The sequence below is a fragment of the Bos taurus genome, chromosome 3 (genome assembly GCF_002263795.3).
Source record: "Bos taurus isolate L1 Dominette 01449 registration number 42190680 breed Hereford chromosome 3, ARS-UCD2.0, whole genome shotgun sequence".
Classification (NCBI taxonomy): Eukaryota; Metazoa; Chordata; class Mammalia; order Artiodactyla; family Bovidae; genus Bos; species Bos taurus.
The window spans coordinates 28,223,158-28,238,985 of record NC_037330.1 but is presented as its reverse complement, the minus strand read 5'-3'; the positions used below and the strand labels follow the sequence as shown (position 1 = coordinate 28,238,985).

At 45.8% G+C, this 15,828-nt stretch overlaps 1 long non-coding RNA gene across 1 annotated transcript; it reads left to right on the top strand.

Annotated features, from left to right (window-relative positions):
• Nucleotides 1-324: 324 nt before the first annotated feature.
• On the top strand, nucleotides 325-11,461 carry LOC112445967 (uncharacterized). Its single transcript, XR_003033984.2, has 4 exons — nucleotides 325-486; nucleotides 888-1,041; nucleotides 1,829-1,912; nucleotides 8,152-11,461. It is a non-coding gene; the product is annotated as an uncharacterized lncRNA (long non-coding RNA).
• The last annotated feature ends 4,367 nt before the right edge of the window (nucleotides 11,462-15,828 follow it).

Sequence of the window (15,828 nt, the reverse complement as noted above, 5' to 3'; positions counted from 1 at the left end):
GCATTTTGGTCCCCTCTTAGAAGATGAAACCTCTGACTTCCCTTATGTGGAAGTGCTCTTGAGTTGACTTTGCAGGGAGTTCAGGCCTTCCGGGTTTGTGGCTTCAGCTCCGCATCATGCTGTTTCCCATTTTTCAGTTTCTCCACCTCTCAAGTTTCTGTGTTACCAGTATCACCAGCAGCATAGGTCTCATGGAGGCTTCTTCCCTGGCAACCAAGAAGAGTTAGCGTCACTCTTCGTTTCAAAAGCATGCACTGTCCCTTGGGTGGCGACCTGCATTCCCTAGATCTTGGCACCGCCTCTCCTCGAGGCCCCACCCCTGACCCGCCCCCTCCCAGAGTGCTTTGTGTCAGCTCTGGCCGAGTGGACAAGTGGACGCAGCTGGCTGCTGGACTTCGGGACTTCTCTCTCTGGATCCCATCCTGCCTGCGACACAGGGACAGGAATGCAGCTGGCAGCAGCCTATGGGGGCAGTCAGAATCTGAGGTATTCCCGATAACCCTGCCACTGCCGGGCAGCCCACAGATCCAGTCGCCTCCTGCTAACTCTGAGCCACTACTTTTGCTCCCTCAGCATCTTTATGCTTTGACCTTTTAATTTCTCCCTGCTCACATGTTACTGCATATACAAAGTTAGGTTTGGGCCTTGTGGTTTTGTTCAGTTCTAGAGTTGCCAGATATAATACAAGATACCTAGTTAAATTTCAATTTCAAATGCAGAAGAAATCTTTTTTTTTTTTTTAAGTTTAAATATGTCTGAAATATTGCACGGGACATATACTAAAAAAAAAAAAAAAAACGTTTCCTTGTTCATCTGAAATTGAAGTTTCACTGGATATCTTATTTTTTTCACCAAATTCACATTTTATTCTGTTCTGTTCTGCCTAGTCACGGGCCTCCCTGCGCTGAGGAGCTTTCTGGAGAAGGCACTTTACCTGACATCAGGGACTGCTCCACCCTTCAGATCAAGTGCATCGTTAGCATGATTTCTTCCTTAGACTGGAAGCTCCTTGGAGGCAGGACTTGTGCTTCCCCTCTGTGGGTAAACCAGTCTGCGTGTGGAGTCTCAAGCGAGGGCCTGAGGGCAAGCCCTCTTATAACAGTTTGGATGTGGGGCTCCCTTTCGTGAAGTTACCCCATAGGGCTGGGACCACATTTCCTGAAAGGCCGAGGGGCTTGTGAGCAGCAGGGAATCCTGGAGGTGGAAATCCCATGCTCACAGGTCTGATGATGTCTGCAGGGCTGGGGGATTGGCACTGAGCTTCTGCCCAGTGGGATTCTTCTGGGTGCCTTGTGCCATTTTGCAGGACACAGAGGTTCATTTGATACTTTTCTGTGGCATGTGTTTAGGATAAAGGGCAGACCTGGACTCCCTTCTCTACCTGATAGCCTCTCAGTTTCTTGGCTTGTGCTCCCTTTCAAAACAAGGGGAACAACTCCTTTGTTATGTGCACGAGGAGAAACATTTGAGCAGGCTTTGGCTCTTTTGCCTCTCAGTCCAGTGCTCAGCACTGCCTGTCTCCCCATGGATTTGGTGAGGGAGGCCTAAAGCAGGAGGTTTACCTACGCCCAGAACTCTGGCAGCTGTGACTGGCTTTGCTTCTCTTCTCAGCAGAGATGACAGGAAGTATCAAAGCCAAATATTCACTGGAGGCAAAGTCTGAACACTTGAAATAAGATTTAGTGACTCAATCCATTGTGGGCCACTTGGGACTCTGAAAATCCCTGCAGGTTATGTGCTGATGATAGCTGAGCTAATCTTAGGGAGGTGGACAGGGGCATCTTCTGGCGTCTATGTTTTCAAATTTCCTCTTTTCTCCTCCATTCAGGAAAAATTCTTGGGTTGTGAAGCTTTATTCTTGGGTTGTGAAGCCGAAGAAGCCTCTGGAAGCCTGTCATCGGTGAATGACAAGGTGAAGGTCTGAACCCCAGAAAGCCTTGGCCTCAAGCAATGCCATTCCCTTCTCTGTCCCCGCCCCTTGATGTCTGCTCATTTCCAGGAACCTGTGCCGTGTGCGGGTCACACCAACGCTGGTTCTCTAAGAGGCACAGAGGTTACCCTAACTGTCCCCTGCCTCAATGGGGCCCATCTGAAAGGGTGTCCCATTTTGTAAAAAAGTGCAAAAAATTTTCTTGTTTCTGCTTTAGCCAGAGCTCTCCTTAGTTCACTACCCCCACCTCCCATTCTTATCATCATTTTTTGCTACATTTCTCATCCCTAAGTGCCCCTTGGAGCCCTCTGTTGGGACTTGTCCAGTCCTCTGGCAGGGGGAGGGCTACTCCTTCCCTTGGGCTCTTTTCCACTTCCCCCCACCTCTTGCCCACCTGGCAGCTCTTAGGGAGTGATTGATGGTGTTGTCTCTCATTATGTTGCCAGAGGGGAGACGGTGAAGAGGCTAAGTGAAAGAAAGGGGCCTGGGTCTGGGGGTAGGTGGGCTTGTTTCTCTGGAGGGGTTCAGAGGTCCTTTTTCATACCTTAAATTTCATGAATGGATCTCCTGTGATCAATAAAATGTTTTTAATTAAAAAGAAAGTTTTAGAAAGGACTGCTCTGCCTCCCCCAGCATTGATGATCTGGCATGAGAATAGTGGAATTTCTGTTTGTTAAACATCTTAAAGACAGGTTATACACTGGGAAAAGATATTTGTGATACATGTAACTTGCAAAGGATCAGTATGAAGATTATACATGCAGAATTCTTGCAATTCAAAAAAAAAAAAGAGAATAAACAACACAATAGGAAATGGATAAATGACACGAACATGCTGCTGCTGCTACTAAGTCGCTTCAGTCGTGTCCGACTCTGTGTGACCCCATAGCCGGCAGCCCACCAGGCTCCCCCGTCCCTGGGATTCTCCAGGCAAGAATACTGGAGTGGGTTGCCATTTCCTTCTCCAGTGCATGAAAGTGAAAAGTGAAAGTGAAGTCGCTCAGTCATGTCCGACTCTTAGCGACCCCATGGACTGCAGCCTACCAGGCTCCTCCGTCCATGGGATTTTCCAGGCAAGAGTACTGGAGTGGGGTGCCATTGCCTTCTCCGACATGAACATGGGTTTCACGGAAAAGGAAATTTATGTGATTAAGAAACATATGCAGAGGTATTCAGTCTCATCTCATTAGTTATAAAGGAAAAATAAGACAATAATGAGTTAACATTTGTCTGACTAATTGGCAAAAGTTACAAAGTCTGTTGATACAGGGAATTGGAAAAGATGTAGACATTCATTTATTCAATAAAAGTTCATCCACTTCTCCTTTGTCCTAGATACACATTTAGTGCTCAGGACATAGCGGTAAACAAAAAGACAAATATGCTAGTTGTTATGATAGCTTACGTTCTTCTGGGAGGAGATGGACAAGAAGCAGTAAATATAATAATTAGCTAGTTGTATAGTATGCTAGAAAGTGAGATATAGAAAGATGTGAGGACAGTTGAGCATAATGTGGGGGAAATTTCAGTTTAAATGGAGTAGGTCAGAGTATATCTCATTGAGAAAGTGACATTTTAAAAAGATTTGAAGGGCATGAGGCAGTGAATTGTGCATGCCTAGAGAAGAGCATTTCAGGCAGAGAGGATAGCCAGTGTAAGAACTCCGAAGTGAAAAATCAGGATTTCTTATACCCTGTCGATGGAATGTAACTTAGTATAACCTCTTTGAGAAACAATTTGGCATTATCTTGCAAATTTGAACAGCAGTTCTGCTTCTAAGTATATATCCCAAAGATGCTTTTTCAGATGTTCACTAGGGGAAATGTGGGACTTGAATCTGCCTGTTCAATTCCTGGGTTGGGAAGATCCCTTGGAGAAGGGATAGGCTACTCACTCCAGTATTCTTGGGCTTCCCTGCTGCCTCAGATGGTAAAGAATCCACCTGCAATGTGGGAGACCTGGGTTCGATCCCTGGGTTGGGAAGATCCCCTAGTGGAGGGCATGACAACCCCACTCCAGTATTCTTGGCTGGAGAATCCCCACGGACATAGGAGCCTGGTGGGCTACAGTCCTTGGGGTTGCAAAGAGTTGAACATGACTGAGTGACTAAGCATAGCACAGCACAGCACAGGGAAAATGTACAAGAAGCATTCATAGCAGTGGTGTTCACAATTGCAAAAAAATTAAATAACTCAAATATCCAGGCATGGGGTTTTAACCATATTGTCAAGGTATATGTTCCAGTTATGTGTTGCTGTAAAACAAATCATCCCCAGACTCAGTGACTTAAAACAATAAGAGTATTTTATTAACTTTCATAGTTTCTGTGGGTCAGAAATTTGGATAGGTCATAGAAGGATTGACTTGTCTCTCCTCTACAACACCTGGGGACTCAGCTGGAAAGACTTGAAGATTGGGGGTGGCTCAATAGCTTGGATCTAGTATTATCTGGAGATGTCAGGAGTCACATGGTTTGTGATTGATGCTGGCTGTTGGCTAGGATCTAGACTGGGTTGTTGGATAGAAAACTTACACATGGCCTCTCCGTGTGCGATAGTTTGGACTTTCTCATCACTTGGTGGTTGAGTTCCTAGAGTGTGTGCCCGTGAAGAGTAAGGTAGCAGCAGTACATGGGCTTTTTTTTAATTTAACTTTGAAAATGACAATGTTCCTTCTGTCTTACTGTGTTGATAGAGGCAGACACACTTAGGTGCAAGTTGAAGGCATATGGACACCACCCCTCAATGGGAAGAATATCAAGACAATATTGTAAGAAAAACATGTGGAATGGGAGATATTATTGTGACTATCTTGGAAGAATAGTTTGCCACAGTCTACTCTCTGGCCACAACAATTCCCTCTCATACACAAAATACACTCATCTCCTCCCCTGAGACTTCCAAGGCTTATCCCATTATAGCCTCAGCTTGCAGTCCAGGATTTCATCATTTAAATCAGGTTCAAATGTGAATGAGGCTACTCAGCTGAAGTCCTTAAGGATCAACTTGAGTATATTCTTCTCAAGAAGATCTTTGGACTAAAGACATGTTTTCTCCCCACACAGGCAACGTACAATGGTAGGTTAGGCATAAGTTCTAGATCTTTTGGTTCATAAAGAGGAAAATAGAAGACATATAGCAAGCAGTCACTGGTCCATAGTAATTCTGAAATCTATTTGAGCTCATATTGCAAGGTTGTTCCATTATTAGGGCTCAATTCTACTCTCTGGAAATTTTATGAATCTCTTGGCTCTATCTTCTGGGATCTTGGAATTTTGATCTTACCTTCTGAGCCACTCTTCTTTTCACATGTAAAACAGCTCTTTTACAGCTGAGTTATTTTCTGAGCCTATCGTCTGCTTATAGAAGCTTGAGGGTTCAAAGATCCCTTCATTTTGTAGTGTCTGTCTCTCTCAGTTGAGACGAGTATAATCCTTTGTGGGCTTTTATGTATCCATTTGTTATCTACTCCATTAATCAAAAGCCTGTGCACAGTGATGTTTGAGATAAGATCCTCTCTACACTGGGCTCGAAATGAGACTGCGGTGAATCAATGCCAATGGGGAACACAGGTATACCTGTGGCGGATTCATTTCGATATTTGGCAAAACTAATACAATATTGTAAAGTTTAAAAATAAAATAAAATTAAAAAAAATATTATAAAGCTCTGTTTTTTAACAGAGACTCTATGAGACTTGCCTTTCACATTCTTTAAAGGAGGAAACATTTTGGAATGGTGGAATAAGAACCTCTGAAAATCAGTTCCTGTATAAAAGCAGCTTGAACACTGGAAAAAAATGCCATAATCAGTTTTTTTTTTTTTTTCAGAATTCTGAAAATTAATAAAAGACTTGTAACAATTAGTTGAGTGTTTAAGACGCCATCTTGGCAAGAACCAACTTAATTTCAACAGTATAAAGTTTGCTCTAATTTGGTTTTTGTTTACTCTTTGCCTCCTTTGTGCTATTATTGTCATAAAAATTATATCTTTTTACATTGTAAGCCCATCAACACACTTTTATTATAATTATTGATTTATGCATTTTCTTTAAAATCAGATTGGAAAAGAGTTACAAATAAAAGTATATTTGTACTGCCGTTTGTATTTACCTATTAGTTACCTTTATGATGTACTTTAGGCTTCCCTGATAGCTCAGTTGGGAAAGAATGTGCCTGCAATTCAGGAGACTGAAGTTCTATCCCTGGGTTGGGAAGATCCACTAGCGAAGGGATACGCTACCCACTCCAGTATTCTTGGGCTTCTCTTGTGGCTCAGCTGGTAAAGAATCCGCTTGCAATGCGGAAGACCTGGGTTTGATCCCTGGGTTAGGAAGATCGCCTGGAGAAAGGAAAGACGACCTACTCCAGTATTCGGGCCTAGAGAATCCCATGGATTGTATAGATAATTCCAGTATGTAAATAACCAATGGGTCAAAGAAGAAGTCCCAAGAGAACTTAGGAAATTCTTTGAGATAAGTGAACATAAAAACACAACATACTCAAACTTATGGGTTACAGTGAAAGCAGTGCTTAAAGAGATATTTGAGCTATGAACATTTATATTAAAATAATTAAGATATCAGATCAATAATATAACCTTCCATCTAAAGAAACTAGGAAAAGAAGAGCAATCTAAATCCAAAGCTAGCAGAAGGAAGGACATAATAATGTAGAAGTAAATACAATTGGGAATAGAAGAACAGCAGAGAAAACCAGTGAAACCAAAATCAGTTGTTTCAAAAGATCAATAACTAAGGTGGGGAGGGGGAAGTAAAAAAGGCTCAAATTTCTAAAATCAGGAATAAAAGAAGAGACATCACTTTTGACCTTCCAGAAATAGAAAGTGTTGTAATGGAATACCGTGAACAACTGTAGGCCGATAAATTGGATAACATAGATGAAATGGAAACATTCCTAGGAAGACACAGACTACTGAAATTGACTCAAGAATAAATAGAAAATCTGAATAGACCTGTAACAAGTAAAGAGATTAAATTAGCAGTTTAAAAACATCTCAGGTCCAGATGCTTAACTGGTTAATTCTACTACATATTTGAAGAATTAATACCAGTACTTCACAAACTATTAAAAATAGTAGAAGAGAAAGTCAGACTATTAGGCCAGTTTTACCCTGATACCAGACAGAGACATTACTAGAGAACAAAACTACAGGCCAATACCTCTTATGAATATAGATATATATCCTCAACAAATTACTAGCAAAGCAAACCCAGAAACATAGAAAAAGTATTATACACCCTGACCAAGAAGGATTTATTCCAGAAATTCAAGGTTGATTCAATGTATGAAAATTAATCAATTGTAATATACCATATTCATAGACTAAGATCGCATGATAATCTTGATAGAGAAAAGCATTTGACAAAACTGAACACCCTTTCATAACACTAACTTGACACTTCATAGTGAAAGACTGAGAGCATTTCTCCTAAAATCAGGAAGAAGACAGTGATCTCCATTCTTTCCACTTCTGTTTAATATTGTACTGGAGGCTCTAGCAGAGCAGTAGGCGAGAAAGTGGCCAAAGGATTTGAATATCACGTTTCTCCCAAGAAGACACGCAAACAGACAAAAAAGCACAGGAAAAGATTCTCAAAATCATGAGTCATTGAGAAATGCAGATCCAAGTACAATGAACCAGCAGTTCATGCCCACTAGAATGGCTTTTAAAAAAGAAAGACAAAGCCATTGTTGATGAGGATGTGCAGAAACTGGAACCCTCATACATTGTTGCTGCTGCTGCTAAGTCGCTTCAGTTGTGTCCGACTCTGTGCAGCCCCAGAGATAGCAGCCCACCAGGCTCCCCCGTCCCTGGGATTCTCCAGGCAAGAACACTGGCGTGGGTTGCCATTTCCTTCTCCAACATTGTTAGTAGGAGTGTAAAGTGCTGCAGCCACTTTGGAAAACAGTTTGGCAGTTTCTCAAAAAGTTAAACATAGAGTTATCTTATGACCAAGCGATTCCACTCCTGGGCATATATCCAAGGAAACTGAAAATATATGTCCACACAAAACCTTATATATGACTATTCATAGCAGTACTGTTCAAAATAGCCCCCAGATTTGCAACAACCCAAATGTCCATTAACTGTTGAGTGGATAAGTAAAATGAGATATATGCATATAATGGAACATTATTTGACAATAACATGAAATAAGGTACAGAACTGATACCATTTTTATGTATCTTTTTCTTTCAGAATTGGAAACCAAGGCTGCCAAAGATCACACAGCTAGTTTAAATGGTGAAGCTGCAATTCTTACCCGGGAGCAAGCCATCAAGGCTGGAGCTGGTGGGTGAGGACAGGAACTAGCGGGAGATGGAGCTGGAGGCATGTGGAGGGTCTGGATCATGTCCAGCCTTGCAGGCCATGGGAAAGGAGTGTGGATTTTATTCTATATGCTTGAGAAACTATCAAAAAGAGTTAAGCAGGAGAGTGCGTGATTTAATGTATGTGTATAAAAAGCCAATGATGAACTTTATTTCCATAAAAAAATTGTGTTTTATGGTTATAAAAACTAAAATTATTCGTTTGGAAAATTCAGAAAAGCATGAAGTTGAAAACAAAAATCATCTCTTAATTCCACCCTTTGCAGACAATAGGTAATCACTGTTAACCTTGGAATATAGTAACCTTGGCATATTGTTTTCTAGTCATTGAAAATATTTATATTTTCGCATAACTGGAATAATCACCCTATACATATTGTTCTGCCAACCAGCACTTAAGAAAAGTAGAGTGTCGAGTGGTAGTTTTGTTCCAAGGTTTTTCAGGAAGAAATGGACATTAGTTGGGGTGGTGGGAGAACCTGAGGAGTGGGGTTGGGGTATGGAAAGAATCCCATTGTGTTTTCAGGGGATTAATCCAACAGGAAGCTGGGTTGTCACATTGGAAGGCTGCCTTTGAACCACATGTGAGTTCACTGAAAATTCCAATTTCTTTGAGTTCTCCAAGAACCAGACTAGAGCCCACACCTCTTCTTTTCCTGCAGGCCTTGGCCACAAAACCCCAGCTATCCTATGCAGCTCCTAAAGTGGAGAGATTGTCCTTCTGTGAGGTTCTGTGGGCCTCCCCCATCCTCATCTTCCCTTCTGCTTTCACAGCATCATTATTCTGGCATGAGAGGATGGGTAGGTCATAGGCTTCAGCCTGCTCCTCTTATTTACAATTGCAATACATCACCAATTTTGTGTCAGGCACAGCGATAATTCCTTTTTTATGTATCATTTAAATGTATCCTGCCCCATACTCTGAGGCAAGCTCTTTCACTGGTGCCTGCGTGCTCAGTCACTTCAGTCATATCCGACTCTTTGCAATGTATGAGCTGCAGCCCACCAGGCTCCTCTGTCCATGAGATTCTCCAGGCAAAATTACTGGAGTGGGTTGCCATGCCCTCCTCCGGGCGATCTTCCTGACCCAGTGATCGAATCCACATCTCCTGCTTTGCAGGCTGATTTTTTACTGCTGAGCCACTGGGAAAGCCCGTTTCACTGGGGAGGAAACTGAAACACAAAGAAGTAACAACAGCTAAAAAGTGGTAGAGCCAGTTGAATTTGAATATGTCAGATCCTAAAAATTCCATGTATTTAACCACTTCTTCATATACCCTGTGTTCCCTCAAAACCCTCTATCACGAATCTGTCTTGTTGGTGGCAGAAGTTCACTCTCCACGTCTCACTAGGATTAGGCTGGGCTGAGGTATGAGCACAGGTTATCGGTGAGGCCAACCAGTGTTAAAGCCTAGGGTATTTCAGTTCAGTTCAGTTCAGTCGCTGTCGTGTCTGACTCTTTGTGACCCCATGAATTGCAGCACGCCAGGCCTCCCTGTCCATCACCAACTCCCGGAGTTCACTCAGACTCACGTCCATCGAGTCAGTGATGCCATCCAACCATCTCATCCTCTGTCACCCCCTTTTCCTCCTGCCCTCAATCTTTCCCAGCATCAGGTCTTTTCAAATGAGTCAGCTCTTCACATGAGGTGGCCAAAGTATTAGAGTTTCAGCTTCAGCATCAGTCCTTCCAATGAACACCAAGGACTGATCTCCTTTAGGATGGACTGGTTGGATGTCCTTGCAGTCCAAGGGACTCTCAAGAGTCTTCTCCAACACTACAGTTCAAAAGCATCAATTCTTTGGTGCTCAGCTTTCTTCACAGTCCAGCTCTCACATTCATACATGACCACTGGAAAAACCATAGCCTTGACTAGGCGGACCTTTGTTTGCAAGGTAATATCTCTGCTTTTTAATATGCTGTCTAGGTAGGGTATTTAAGATGTGCAAATAATAACCCAGGCTGAAGAACTGCCATGCAGTTCCATCAGGGAGAGGAAACTGGTTTGAGGGCATCAGGACCACCTACTGTTTAAATATCAGTGCTAATAGTCTGAATCCTCACACCCATCAGGGCCTCCACCACAGCTGGACTAGATCAGGTTGGAGTAACTTCCCCAAAGCCAGCTGGGAAAATCTCCAGGATGCCGTTCCCGGGGAAGCCGACCCTGCTGCCACCCCCCTCTGCCTCCTTCCATTCATGGAAAAGTACAGGCAGTACTGGTGCCCCACAAGCCTTCAGGCAAATGCCTGGCTGCCCTCTGGACTCACAACGGCAAGCTCTGACTGGTTTGTCCTTGGTCCAGGGCTGGAGGAAAATCGCTTCCCAAAAAAAGCAGTTTAAAAAAAAATGTGGAAAATATACACAGCCCAAGTGTCTGCACAGAGCGGGGGCGGGAAGTCTTCTAGACAGCCTTGCAGAGAAGATTCCATGGTCCTCCTGCGAAGAGGCTGGAAGGAATGTGAAACCCTATCACCCGGAGGAGGGGAAATGCACACTACGCCTTTCACTTTCTGCCCACTCTAGGAAGGCGTCAGGGGTGTGGACCATGCTGCAAAGTCTGCTTCCTGAGATGCTGCCTCCGACAGCTGTGGTTCAGCAGGTGGGCGAGGCAGGACCCCTGGTCTGTGGAGTGTCACTCAGGTGCTTGGGAGGAGCTGGGCCACACATCAGTTTCCTTCTGGATGCTGAGGTTGCCCAAGCCTCCAGGTACTAACCTAGCTCTGTTATCTATTCCTCTCTCCCTCCCTTACATAGGGATTGTTAGTTTTACATGGGGGCTTCTCTGGTGGCTCAGATGGTAAAGAGTCTGCCTGTAATGCAGGAGATCTGGGTTTGATCCTTGGGTCGGGAAGATCCCCTGGAGAAGGGAATGGCAACCCACTCCAGTATTCTTGCCTGGAAAATACTCACGGATGGAGGGGCCTGGCGGGCTACAGTCCATGGGGTCCCAAAGAGTTGGACACAACCGAGTGACTTTATTCGGTTTTACATATGCTCTCATTTGACACTTGCAGCAAGTGAGAAAGTGGGATATAGATATTACTGGACTTACTGGACAAAAGAAGCGATCAAGGTTCAGGGATGCCATCTTCCTAAGGCCACATGGATATCAGTCTTCTGTGAATCCAGTGTTCTCACAGCATGCCTCGTTGCCTTGTGCCCTTGATGCTCCATGGGTCCCTGCTGTTGTTCTTTCAGAAGCAGGAGGTGCTGGGGAGTGTGTGTCTGGGAGTCAGGAAGCTGACGTACTGTGGCACTGGACTTGGCCCATAGATGGCTTACTGAGTGTGTGAAAGAGTGAACGTGTAACCGTGGGCAAGACACCTCACTTCTCTGTGCCACGGTTTCCTCACTTTGCATGATGCGGGTGTGGAGTTGGGTAATCTCTAAGCCCCTTCCCATTTCCAAAGTTTTGAGGTACTCCCTATACTTTCTGATCAAACATAAACTTTCTGGGTCCTGCCACCGAAGCCACCACGTTCTTCCTCGTCCACTCAGTCACATTTCCCAGCACAGACCCTGCTGTGACCTGTCTTGATACCCACTGCCCAGGTGCAGTGGGCCGAGTGTGGACTGAAAGCTCAGACCTGCTTCTGCCTCTGTATAGACCCAGGCCAGGTGGCCCACAGATGTGTTTTTGATTCCCTGAATGACTCAGCCCTGGGATACCTGAGTGAGGCTGGATTTTGGGTGAGAAAGTGAAGGTGTGGGAGAAACTCATGTGTCTTAGTGTTTAGGGGTGGGTGGTGAGACATTATGCTAAAGATCAGGGTGAGGGGCTAAGGTTTTTGACCAAGAAAGGGAGAGATGCTCTGACTCCGTCACTGTGAGTCAGATGTCTTCTGGATCTAGATTGAGTATTGGAGGGTGTATTTCCTTTTCCTGGTCTTAGATGGCTGGGTGTCCTTGATTGGACTAATAGTATGGGGCACAGAAAGGCAGGCAATGGCTCTGACAGGTGTCAAGGAGCTGAGCCCTGTAGCCCCCAGGGTGGTCAAGGGCCTTGGAGGGCTTGTTTTTCATGCCCTGTGGTTGGTCAAGCTTCATCCTTCCGGAGGTTCCATGGACGAGGCTCCTCTGCCTCCTGGCCTGAGCTGAGAGGGTGGTGCTGGTGGTGTGGGGAGGGCGTGTAGAAGCTACTTGGGAATGGGAGGACTGGCACGGGGATGCGGGTGGGGCTGCCTTTCTGTCTGGGCTGGAACGCCTACCTCTGTGTGAGCGCAGATGGCAGAGGGGGCAGACGGCGGCAGAGTGGCTCCAGGCTTCCCCAACCCAGGCACCATGTTTGAAATCCAGTTTATTGAATTTACAGTAAAGGTTTTATGGGGCTTTCCTGGAAGCTTCTCATTATGGAAACTCTTGTGCTGGCAGTTTGGTGGCTGGTGTCTGGTTTGCTGGGGAGAGGTTGAGTCAGGCCCTGCCTTGATGGAAAGTTCCTCTGCCTGGGTCACTGGAGAGGAGCAGGCTGGGGGCCCGAGCAGGCCTGTCAGGCTCTTGGAGGGGACGGCTGTCCTGCAGCTGGGTCCCAAATGGGCCCTTACTTGTTTCCTGTGTGTCCATCTTCTGGGGGTTCCAAATATCTTCTCAGAGGAAGCTGTGCTGAAAGCCATCTCAGTCATTAAACCCATTTTCATTATTTTTCATGTGTTTGAAAAGCATGAGGTGCTGGCCCACTGACCAAAAAGAAGCCAACTCCATAAGCATGGATTTGCTGATTATAAACAGCAGGAACACACAGACACAGGGCCACATCTGGATCCAGAGCCTGGCATGAAGTGCCACCAGCTTCCCCGTACCAGCTTCTTTGTCTGGCTTTTCCAGCACCCTCTTGGACTCCCACTTTACACCTTCCTCACCACTCGGCTCCCGTTCTGACCCTGGGACCCCTGATTTCATGTGGAGAAGAGCAGGGGTGTGGGCTAGGGATCTTTGAAGGCCCAGAAGCCCAGGCTTGGCAGGTTCTTTCCTGCCAAGGCCCTGAATGGACACTGATTCACGAGTCAGCAGCCTTCCTGTGGCTGCTCATGAAACTATCAGTTCCTGCGGTGCTGGCTCACTGGTCCTTTCCCGCGTGCCTTTTATTTACGCACCGATGTCACTGGTGTTCTGTTCTTTAAAATGCAGGGGCATTCAGAATGTGCTACCTGGCATTTGAATGACAATTGTGAAAATCAGTTAGGTTGCCAAGGTTTCTCAGGGCACTGATATGTGACCAGTGTCCTTTTCTGTGAGGGTGTTGAGGAGGATTCCCCCAGAGTGAATGTGGTCCCTCTGCAGTGCTCGTGGACAGCCCCCTTTCTGATGAGCTCTGGTCTGGCACCCAGTGAGCTGCCCACTACCAGAGTTACCAGCTGTGGTTTGCATGACTGCTCTGAATGTGGTTGGTCTGATAATCTCTCAGCTTCCTAACCTGAGGTTCCAGGGGGAAGCCAGTTGGAATAAACAGTTATTAGCTTTAGAGTTCAAGTCCCAGTTCTCATACATGCTTGATTTCCTTCTCTGCAAAAAAGGAGATAATAATATCAAGGCTGCTATGAGGCAGAAATGAAACAACCTGGAGCTGGGATGGGAGCTCACTATTATTCCCTCCTCTTCATTTCAAGTCAGTTCTGTGCTTAGGGTACAGGCGCCACACTGTAAACAATCCTGCATTTAAAAGTAAACAGCTACTTAGCTTCATCTGATACATGATATATACACACACGAGTGTCTGCATCTTGTTTTGATTTCTCCCCACTGTCTGTGTCTCCAACACATATGTCTGGGCGAGTGAGTGTATCTGTCCAGGATGGCAGAGCTCCGAGCACCACGGGGCACAGTTATCTGCCTCATGATGGTGATGACGCTAATGACACCTGTCTTACATTTATGATTGCATTTGACTTTCACAGTAACCCTGGGAGGAAAGAAGGACTAATGGGATGAATGGTCACAGTTGATTAGACTGCCTAAGGACACACAGTGAGGATAGCACCAGGACCAGACCTCGGACGCAGGTCCTGCTGTGGATTGAACTGGAGACTTCTTAGGATTGCCCTCTCTCTGCCTCCCTCCAACTCCTCCCCAGATGTTCTTCTTTTTAAAAAAATATGCTCTTGACTCCCTTTTTCCTGAGCTTGGCTTGAGTTCCAGTAGTCAAATAAACGGCTAGTTTTCCATGTGGTCTCAAAGCAGCATAAACTAAAAGACAGGGAAGGCGTTCCACAGACCCTCCAGGTCTGGGGTCTGGGGTAGCTGAGGGCTTGGTTGCCTGCAGCCTGAAGCTCCTAGGGAAGCAGAGCAGTGGACCCTGCAGCCAGAAGAGTTCAGGGGAACGTGGCCTTTTGTCTAGGGATCTGCAGGCTAACTGCTTTAGACAGCGATGCTCAGCCGATCCATCCTTTTCTCCCTAAATTAATTAACGTGTTCATTCATTCACATCTCTGGCCTGAGTGGCATGTTACACTCAGTGCTTTGTCATACACAGGAAAGGTGAGATCCTCCCTGGCCTTGAGGATTTTGCAGTCAGTTGATGAGTCAACTAGACAACGGAAGTAGACAAATGGAAGCACCAGACAGTAAAGATTAATAAAGAAAACTTTCCTGGCAAGACTGGGGTTTAAATCCTGGCTCAGTGTGGGAAGCAGGGGCTTGGCTGAAGGGCTACTGAAGGGCTACCCAGGTGTACAATAGAAAGGGTCACCTGTGGAGGGGAAAGGCCAGGTGAGTGTGAGTGACACAAGGCTTACAGCTGTGCACCAGCCTAGCCCCTGATCAGACAGGGCAGCTGCCCCAAGTGCAACTAACCCATGGGCCTGCCAGTGGCTTGGTTATTTGAAATGGTGAGCCATGCCAAGTGACAGTCCCCTCAGACTGTTATGAACCGGAAAACACCGAGAGAATGAAATAGCCATGGGAGCTGAAGCTGCAGGCTCATGATGTGAAAGAGGAGAGCTGCCAGGCTAGATGCATGCAGGCCTGCATTCGAGAGGAGCAGTGCTCTGATGAGCAGGAGCTGGAGGTGGGAAAAAGCTCAGCTTAGGGAGTCGGAGAACTGCTCAGCGAGAAACGAGAGGGAGGCACAGAAGGAAGTCACATCGTGTTAAAATGGTGGCGATTCCATGGTTGGGGGCCCAGGGCTGCTGCACAGCCAGAGCCCAGCTCCAGTGCTGAGCCCACCCCCAGTGCCTGCTTGGTTCCTCTGGGTTCCTGTGTCCATGGATCTGTCAAGAAACCCAGTGACCAGAGGAGACGCTGGTTGGTCTCAGGCTCATGCAAACAAAAAATGTATTAGCCTAACTAACATGTTTGAGACCTGGAGAGTGAGAATCAGTGGAATGGCCATGCACACACGTCCTCATGTATACACACTTGTGTATGTTCATTGAGATGGACGTGCAGGCTGAGTTGCGATGTAGAAGTTCTGTGAGTGTGGAGCACCAGGGCTCTGGGGGCTGCCGAGCCGTGGGACGTGGGTTGGGGCAGTAAGGGAAGCCAAGCCTCCAGTCCTGTTGTCCAGTGGGAAGAACGAGTGGGTCATGGCAGTAGAAACTGCTAATTTTA